This window comes from Belonocnema kinseyi, chromosome 9 (assembly GCF_010883055.1).
Source record: "Belonocnema kinseyi isolate 2016_QV_RU_SX_M_011 chromosome 9, B_treatae_v1, whole genome shotgun sequence".
Lineage (NCBI taxonomy): Eukaryota > Metazoa > Arthropoda > Insecta > Hymenoptera > Cynipidae > Belonocnema > Belonocnema kinseyi.
In genome coordinates, this window is record NC_046665.1 from 24,138,704 (window position 1) to 24,148,028 (window position 9,325).

The window sequence follows — 9,325 nt, forward strand, 5'->3', positions numbered from 1 at the left end:
TTATAACAATTAACTATGCAAGTTAAGAATTTTTTTATATTTCTTATACCCCTGTGCACTAAATTCAAGGGACGAGAAGTATAAGAAAAATTTTGTCTAAAATCGGTGCATAATTGCGTTCTAAATGTCATTTTGAACCTCGTTTTCCGATTTCACCCCACTGTGCAGCACTAGCGCAGCGAGTAGACAACTTCGAACTTCTAGGGGTCTGTGGGTAAATCAGATTGCATGATTACCGTCAGAGAAAGCTAAAAGTCAAACTTCTGCTGTAAGACCTGAATGTATCCGTCGATAATCATTATTTGCATTAATAAACTTTTTTCTTCCTCTAACTCTTTGCAAGACCACAAACGATCCTTTAATATTTATTAACATTTCCCGAAAAAAATTCCGCGTTATTTAAACGTTTATTTTTCAATATGGGTGAAAAAATATTGATCTTAGGGCTGACTTGATCAGCTGTTATACTCATCACATGGCCTTAATCATTGTTATTTTAAATTCAAAACATAATTTTTTTAAACTTTAAACATTAATAGAGTTTTTTCTTTGATATAAATATTTTTTATTTTAAATATTTGTTAACAAACTATTTATTTAATTTGTTAAAATGAGGGAGTTCTCTAATCCGTATATTTTATAATTCGAAAATTTTCTCTCGGGAATTCCCAAATTCGGTAACATAAATTTTCGAGAATTTTCCAGTTCGGGACTTTCAGTGACGGGAATTTTATTTTTTAGAAGAAACGAATGAAAAATCCCGAAAAATAAAATTCCCGAATTCTTGAACTGCATAATTCCGGTAATTATAAAAGTGCCGAAATATAAAACTCTCAAATTGAAAAATTCACGAAAAATAAAATCATCGACAGTAAGATATTACCGAATTTGAAAATTCCCCACAGAAAATTGCTAAATTATAAAATAACCCAACTGGAAAATTCCTGAATTTAACCAATCGAAAAAATTGTTGTTCATTGAATATTATTTAATCATTGAGAAATACAATAATCGAATACTTTCATCAAATAAATTTTATTTAATGTTTAAAATTTACAAAAATTATTATATGAATTTAAGAAAACAATGAATATAAACATATGTTTATTTCGGCATGAAAATTTTTGTTTCATGTGCATGGTATTTAAAAATATATGAAAAAATATTAAGAAAAAATATAAAAATTTCGTTATGAATCGGTGCTGAATTGAATCCTGCAAAGTTTGTTTGAAAAATGTTATTATGTAGGTTTGAAGAAAATTTAAGGGGAACATTTTTTTCTTCCAAGGCGTACGTGTTTTTTAAATTTATTTTTTAATACAATTTTTATAGAATTATTGCTTTTTTATTCAAACAATAACTTATTAAAATTATTTAATAAAAATATTAAATTATTGTATTTTCAGTAGATAAATAATATTTTTGAAAATTCAGTTGTTCATGTTAAAGTTCAAGAATTCCATAATTCGGGGATTTTTTACTTTGGAGATTTTCTGTCGGGAATTTTCCAGTTGGGGTGTCACAGTATTCATTTTTGGTGATTTTTCATTCATCGCTTTCGGAATGTTTTTAATGGTCCCATATTTTTATACCTTCTCTTAAAATTTAATGTTGTCATTTTTCAAAATAAAAAGTCAAAACTTAATTTCGAAATCATCAAAAGTATCAATTTTCTTTTAAATTATTTAAAATCTTTTCAAATTATTTATGAAATTGTTCGGAACTTTTTAATATTTTTTAAATGGATTCCAATTTTTCCTAACATTTTTGTAAAATTCTGCACACAAAATGGTTTCAAGAGCTTTTAGATTTTTTTTCACTCTGGTAAAACTTTTGAAATCTTTTGGAATATTTTTCAACAATTTCTTTGCGTTATGAACTTTTTAGAAATAAAAAATCATTTTAAATCTTCCTAGAAATCTTAAAAAAACATTTTTGTAATGTTTTAAAATTCTTGAGAAGCTCAATTTTGTTGTTCATTTGAAACATTCAGAAACCTCCAGCTTATTCAATTTTTTCTAAATTAACGATTGTTCAACTGTTCTTTAAAAATTAAAATACAATATAATACGTTTACCTTCAAATTACAAATAAGAAATTATAATTGTAACATTCAAAGTTTTAATTTATCAGTCTGAAATGGTGAACATTCATTTTCGAATTATTTACTATTGAAAATTGTTATGTTTTTTTCAATTAAAAATTTCCAAATTGAATAGGTTAAAAATGGAATATTTTATATTGAAATAATACTTCAATAAGATTATGAAATTGAATAAAGGCGTCCATTTAGAAATCTATTAATTTGACATGATTCTTAAATTTAAGATTGTTTATGGAGACTTAATCGAACTACTACTAAGGCTTCCGAATTAAAATAGTTCAAATTTTAACGTTAAAATATGTAAATTATATAATGTTGAGAAGCTCCAGAATCGTCTTGTAAAATCAAACACTGTTCCGTTTTTAACACTCGAATTATAGTTTAATTTTTAAATTCACTTTCATTTCCCGATTTTTCCGGCCTCGAGTCTGTCTCAATTTAAAACAACTTTCATTTTTTTGAAATATTAATCTTTCGGTTCTAATTTGGACGATTACATTACACTCTCACGAATGAGAATGTAATAATTTAAAATGTTTCAGTCTAAAATTATAGAACAATTTCAATTCAATAATTCTGACATATTTAAATAGCTTTAAATTTCGAATTATTCAATATACTGACGACTACAAATTAAAAATGTTTTACCTATTAAGACTTTATATATTTTTGCAATTGATGCTCTATAGACTAAACAGCACTTATTCTTTCATTAAGAAATCACAAGCAAAAGTGGAGATGCAATAAAATGTCATAACGGACGTCCCCGGAGTCTTTTTGGAAGGATGATAAAAAAAAATATTATGCTAAATAAAAATTTTATGCATGTCCATTATATTGATGTTACGTCGTTTTTCATCTCTGCCTTTCCGATAATTTGGAAATTATTTGTCAAATAAACTTTTTTGATTGCCTACAAACAAGGTTAGTTCCGGGACATAGTTAATATGTTTATTTGTAAGTCTAAACTTTTCGGCCAAAAATATTGTGTAGTTTGGAAGTAACGCTCGGGACAATTGTAACACACATAACCTCGAAATATACACACACGTTCTCAGCAAGATCAAAATTGTTTTGGAATTAACCCACAAAAAAGTGTGCAGGGACGTCCGTTAACATGTCCGCTATCATTCCTCAGAGTTTGAAGACAAAATATTTATTAATCTAGGAAAAAAGCCGGGGGAATCTTGCACTGATAAAATCGATACTAATTCCTAAGCCCCTTGCAAATTATTCGAATTTAACAAAATTACATTTTTTTAAATCACCAAAAAAAAGTGTGCAGGGACGTCCGTTATCATGTTCACTATAATTTCTCAAATTTTTAAGACAAAATATTTATTATTCTAAAAAAAAATCCGGGGGAACCTAAAACTTGTAAAATGTATAATTAGGTACGGCACTGATTCCATACATATTTTTTCCGAAGGATTTGTGAACGAAAGAAAGAAAACTGGTAGAATACCCGGGGTTTCACGAAATCCTCGAATCAAGAAAATGTTGAAAAATCAACAAATTTGTTGAGAAAACGATTATTGTCTCGACAAATATGAATTTTGCGAAAGATAGAAACCAGCGGGTAGCGAACGGCAGCATTTGAAAGATTCGAATCGTTTGATAATTTATTTTCTTACTTACAATTCTGACATAATAGAAGAATTCTAGAGATTTACCACTCTTCCAAAGGGCCAGGTCTTGAAGATGGTGTCCCCAAATTTTGCGAAATACGTTGCGAATCGGGGCGCCCTTCGTTATCGACCGTGGGTCAAGACTACAATTCCCAAAGGGAATTCCTCTCCTGGGATATTGACTTTTTTATGAGACTATCATCAATTGATATTACTTCAAAAATAAAGACACGTGTCCTGGATTTTTTGGTTCCTTGCAAGAACTATGAGCGTTTGTGAATCACATTAGCCAAGGGTGCAAAAACAAGGGTCCAGTGGACCAGAGTCTGACTAGTGACCACGCTGCCGTGGGTTCGAATCCTTTTTTCAACTTTCTTTTCGTATTGTAAACACGGCATGTAATAATTTTTAATGCTTTCCCGGCGATTAAATTATTTTTTTGAGAAATATCACTGGGAAATAAATAGCTAAGGGTGCAGAACCTATACCGGTTCACGCGCATGGACGCCCATCAAGCTCCGTTGGACCAGTGGAAAAGAGTCTGACTGGTAACCACGCTGTCGTGGGTTCGAAACTTTTTCTCAACTTTTTTTTCTTATTGTAGAGGAGGGTACTCGAATATGAGATATTCTCGTAATATGAGATAGCGGGGTATCAGCTAAACTAAGAGATCCACTCTGTTGGTTCTATCACTAACTTGTTGCCCTTGAAGAAAGAATAATTTCGTGGTATAGTCCGTTTTTCATTGGGCTTCTAAAGATTATAGGCAAACTTTTTGTGAAATGGATGGTGGTCGAGTTCTTGGAAGGGAATTCTTTAAAACCCATTTATTACTCATTAAATATGTATTTAGCAGTAAAGTTTGCCTGGAGTGATGGGGATTGAATAACTAAGTAGCAAAATATCGATAGTGTTGAAGTTTTTCATTGTACAGGTCAGGCATAGTAAGTGCATAGTTGCACGGTGTGGTTTGTGACTACTGCAAAAACTAAATATATCTAAATAGTAGTAAATTTATACTTCGGACGCATAGAATAAAGTTTTTCATTACAAAAACTCGTCAAACTATTCTCATAATATGAGATCACCCAGGAAATAGCTAATCAAATGAAAAATATAGTATTATTTTTAATGAAAAACTTCATTCTATGTTTCCTAAGTATAAATTTACTGCTATTTAGATATATTTAGTTTTTGCAGTAGTCCCAAATATTTTTGTAACCAATTTCCCCCGCGCAGCTACAGTGTTATAAACATCACAGGTATCTCATATTATGAGAACCACACCATGCAACTATGCACTTACTATGCCTGACCTGTACAATGAAAAACTTCAACACTATCGATATTTTGCTACTTAGTTATTCAATCCCCATCACTCCAGGCAAACTTTACTGCTAAATACATATTTAATGAATAATAAATAGGGTTTGAAGAATTCCCTTCCAAGAACTCGATCACCATGGATTTCACAAAAAGTTCGTCTATAATCTTTAGAAACCTAATGAAAAACGGACTGTACCACGAAATTACTCTTTCTTCGAGGGCTACAAGTTAGTGATAGAACCAACAGAGTGGGTATCTTAGTTTAGCTGATACCCTGGTTTCTCATATTACGAGAATATCTCATACTCGAGTACTTTCCTCTAATAATTTTTAATGCTTCCCCGACGAATAAATTATATGTTTGAAAAATACTACTGGGAAATAAATATCATGCAGACACTTTTCGAATATTTAGATTTTTGCAGGTGATAATCGTCATGGATTATCACGCAATTGGGTAATGCAATATTCACTGCAAGCGACGGAAGAAATGAGAATCAGCTAAAGATTAGGCAGTTTTCAATTGGGAAATAAAAACAAAAAATGTGAATACAATTTCCTACAAAATATTGAAATGGACTTTTTTTGCAAATGACGTCTGCAAACGCATGAATTTGATAAATAAAACAATTTTTGATTGTATGCAAATTTGTAAATTTACCCAGTTTGAAATTATAATTGGATTATAAATTTATCAAGTTACCCAGGAATAATTTTCAAAATTACAAATTTAGAATTCGCAAAATTTTGAAAGTAGGCCCCCTGAAAATTTATTTATAAATCGGAAGTTTTCAGTCCCCCGACTTGAAATTTCAATATTGCACAATTTTCCAGATTTATAATTTTAAAATATAAATTACAAATTTTTAAACGTAGGGCGTGCTAAGTGTTTACATTTTTTTTAATTGTAAGTTTATGCATGCATTTTTATGTAAGTAAAATAGAGTAAAGTTACGGCACTGACCACTACAGTATATTTATGTCGTCCCCTTCAAAGTAATCCCCCTCAGATATAATATACTTGTGCCAACGCTTTTTCCAATCATCGAAGCACTTCTGATAATCATTTTATGGTATAGCCTCGAGTTCTTTCAGCGATGTAGTTTTTATCTTCTCAATCGTTGAAAATCGATGTCCTTTCATGGGTCTCTTCAGTTTTGGGAAAAGAAAAAAGTCACTGGGGGCCAAATCCGGTGAATATGGAGGCTGAGGCATGACTGTAGTGCTGTTTTTGGTCAAAAAATCTTTCACAAGCAACGATGAATGATCAGGTGCATTATCGTGATGCAAAAGCCACGAATTGTTTTTCCAAAGTTCCGGACGTTTTTTACGTATCGCCTCTCGCAAACGGCGCATAACTTGAAGGTTGACAAGTGTACCAACACAACAAACAAAAAATTTAAAACTTGAATGTACGTAGCCCGCGAAAATTGAAAAGTCACCTTACGTTCAAGCGTTTCTGGCTCATGTTAAAGTTAGATATTTTCCCTACAGCATTCATAAACGTACAATTTAAAAAAAATTAAGCACTCACTATAATTTACATTTCAAAATTTAACATGTCATAAATTTGGCAATTTAGGGGAAAAAATTGACGAAATGATAAATTTGTCATTTATATTTTAAAATTGTAAATCTGGAAAATTGTGTAATGTCGAAATTTATAGTTCGGGCGATTTTATAAGTTTGCAATTTGTGAATAAATCTGCATAAAGCCTAATTTTGAAATTTGATAGGTATGAAATTTATTGCTGGGTAACTCGCTAAATTTAAAATTTATAAAGAAAAGTCAAGATTCGCCAGTTTTGTAATTTTGGAATAATAATCAATGTGAAAAATTGTACAGTATCCGAAATAGTTATCAGGCAACTTGATAATCTTGGAATTTATAAATAAATATGTAGAGGGCCTAATGTCGAAATTTGAAATTTCTTGCTGGGTAACTTGATAAATTTATAATTTATAATCAAGTTATAATTTCCAACTGGGTAAATTTACAAATTTACATACAATCATAAATTGTTTTATTTATCAAATTTATGCTTTTGCAGATTTTATTTGCAAAAAAGTCCATTTCAATATTATGTAGGAAATTGTATTCACATTATTTGTTTTTATTTCCCAATTCAAAACTGCCTAATCTTTGGCTGATTCTCATTTCTTCCGTCGCTGCAGTGAACACTGCCATCACCCAGCTACGTGTTAATCCATGCCGATTATCGCGCGCAAAAATGTTTAAAAAATTACAATTATACAAATAAATTATTCGAAAAGTGTCTGCATGATATTTATTTACCAATAGTATTTTTCAAACAAATAATTTATTCGCTGGGGAAGAATTTAAAATTATAATTTGACATGTTTACAATACGAAAAAAAAAGTTGAGAAAAATATTCGAAGCCACGACAGCGTGGTTACCAGTCAGACTCTTAACTTTAGTTTAATATTTAAAGTGTTAAAAAATGATTACTTGAAGTTAAAATAAAAATCATTCTATAAAACATGCATAGACAAATTAATATAAAAACACGTTCGCCTAAAAAAAAGTCTTCCAAAATTTTCTATGAACCTAATAAAATTTGCCGAACAAATTTTGGAGAATTTAAGTCAGTACTCATTTATCTTAAAGTTTCTTTCAAACTTTTAAATTAACAATTTGATTTTTCGGAAGATTTTTTGTAATTTAAAAAAATACTCTGTGCATTTTCAACTAAAATATCTTATCCATAAAAAAGATTTTTTAAATTATTGTTCTTTCTTTGGTATAAATATTTTATTATTTCAATAAAAAACAGTTTTAATCAAAGACAATTTTTTTTAGCACTGGTTTATCTCGAAACTTCTTTTTAGTTTTTTCTTTCAAAGTGAAAAATGCGATTTTTCGAGAAAACTTTTTTTATAAATTAAAAAAATAAATTATATACAGAAAATCTGGCTCAAGCTTCAGATCTGAGAAAATTGAGTGATACATTTCAGCCCCTTGGCTCTTCCTATCCAGCCTATGCTTTAGAAGGGTCATGAGAGTTGACCGCGGCCACGGTGGCGCTGATTGTTTATTGTGCCGAGATTCATTCAAAAGCATGGGAAAAAACGTAAAAATTCATTTTTTATACAATAAAAAACATTTTGTCGAATTTTCTTCTGCAGTACGCTAATCAAGAAAGCTTCTTATAATTTTCAAATCAAAATTTATTATGAAAAAATGAAAGTTGCTAGAGTTTAATACGAAAATTCGGTTTTCTTTTTTGGCGGGCATTTAAAATAGAAGTTCTGTCACCTCTATTTAAATGTTGATTTTATTATTTATTGTCTTGATTAAAGTGAATAATTATATTAATATTACATTATATGATTATTTATTAATAATAATTGAATATTAAAAATACTTTTTAAAGTATTGTTTTGAGTTACAAACGCAAAAAATATGAAATTATATATAGCCTAAGAACGAGCTAGTATACAAATTCATTTTTCCTTGAAGTTTAATCATTGATTTGTTAATATTTCACTGCAATTGAAATATTATGATTATTATATTAATTGAATAAAATAATTTTATTGAAGTAAGGTTTTTCACAGTCGATAAAATTGAAAAGCTTTAATGGAAAATGAAGTACTTGAAAATGATTTTAATTTTTAGAATCATTTTTTTAAATTTTGGAGTAAAATTGAAGTTATTGTTTTAGTCATGTAGTTTTTGTTTTCCAGTTAAGAATTTTTTTTGCTGTTTCTGTAAAAAAATGGCATGAGAAAGGGACATTTAAAAAAGTATACCAATGGTGAAACATTGATAAAATTGCTTTATAAATCGCTAAATATATAAAGAACAGTTTATAATATGATGGCACAGAGTATTTATTATTTTATTAATTACTTTATTTTGTATATAATATATAAAAATATTAAGGCAAAAAAGGAACTCAATAGAAGTTTTAAATTATATTATGATTCTGATCTTTCAATATTGGTGTAAATTGGAAATCGTTCTTACTACAGTTTCAAATTTCAGAAACATATTTACACATGCAATAATTATGTAAATTAATAGTCTTAACTAATTGCTGATTATCGTTTCAAATTTTATGACGAATTTTAAAAAGAGTACAAAATTCATAATTCGTCTATAATGATAAGTCAATTTAAACGGCTTTCTTTAAGAAAAGGAAAATTCAAATATAAATTTAAATAATACTTTGTGTGCTATAATATATAGATATTGGAGAAATTAATTTTTTAAGTATATATTCTCTAAAAAAATAATTTTCC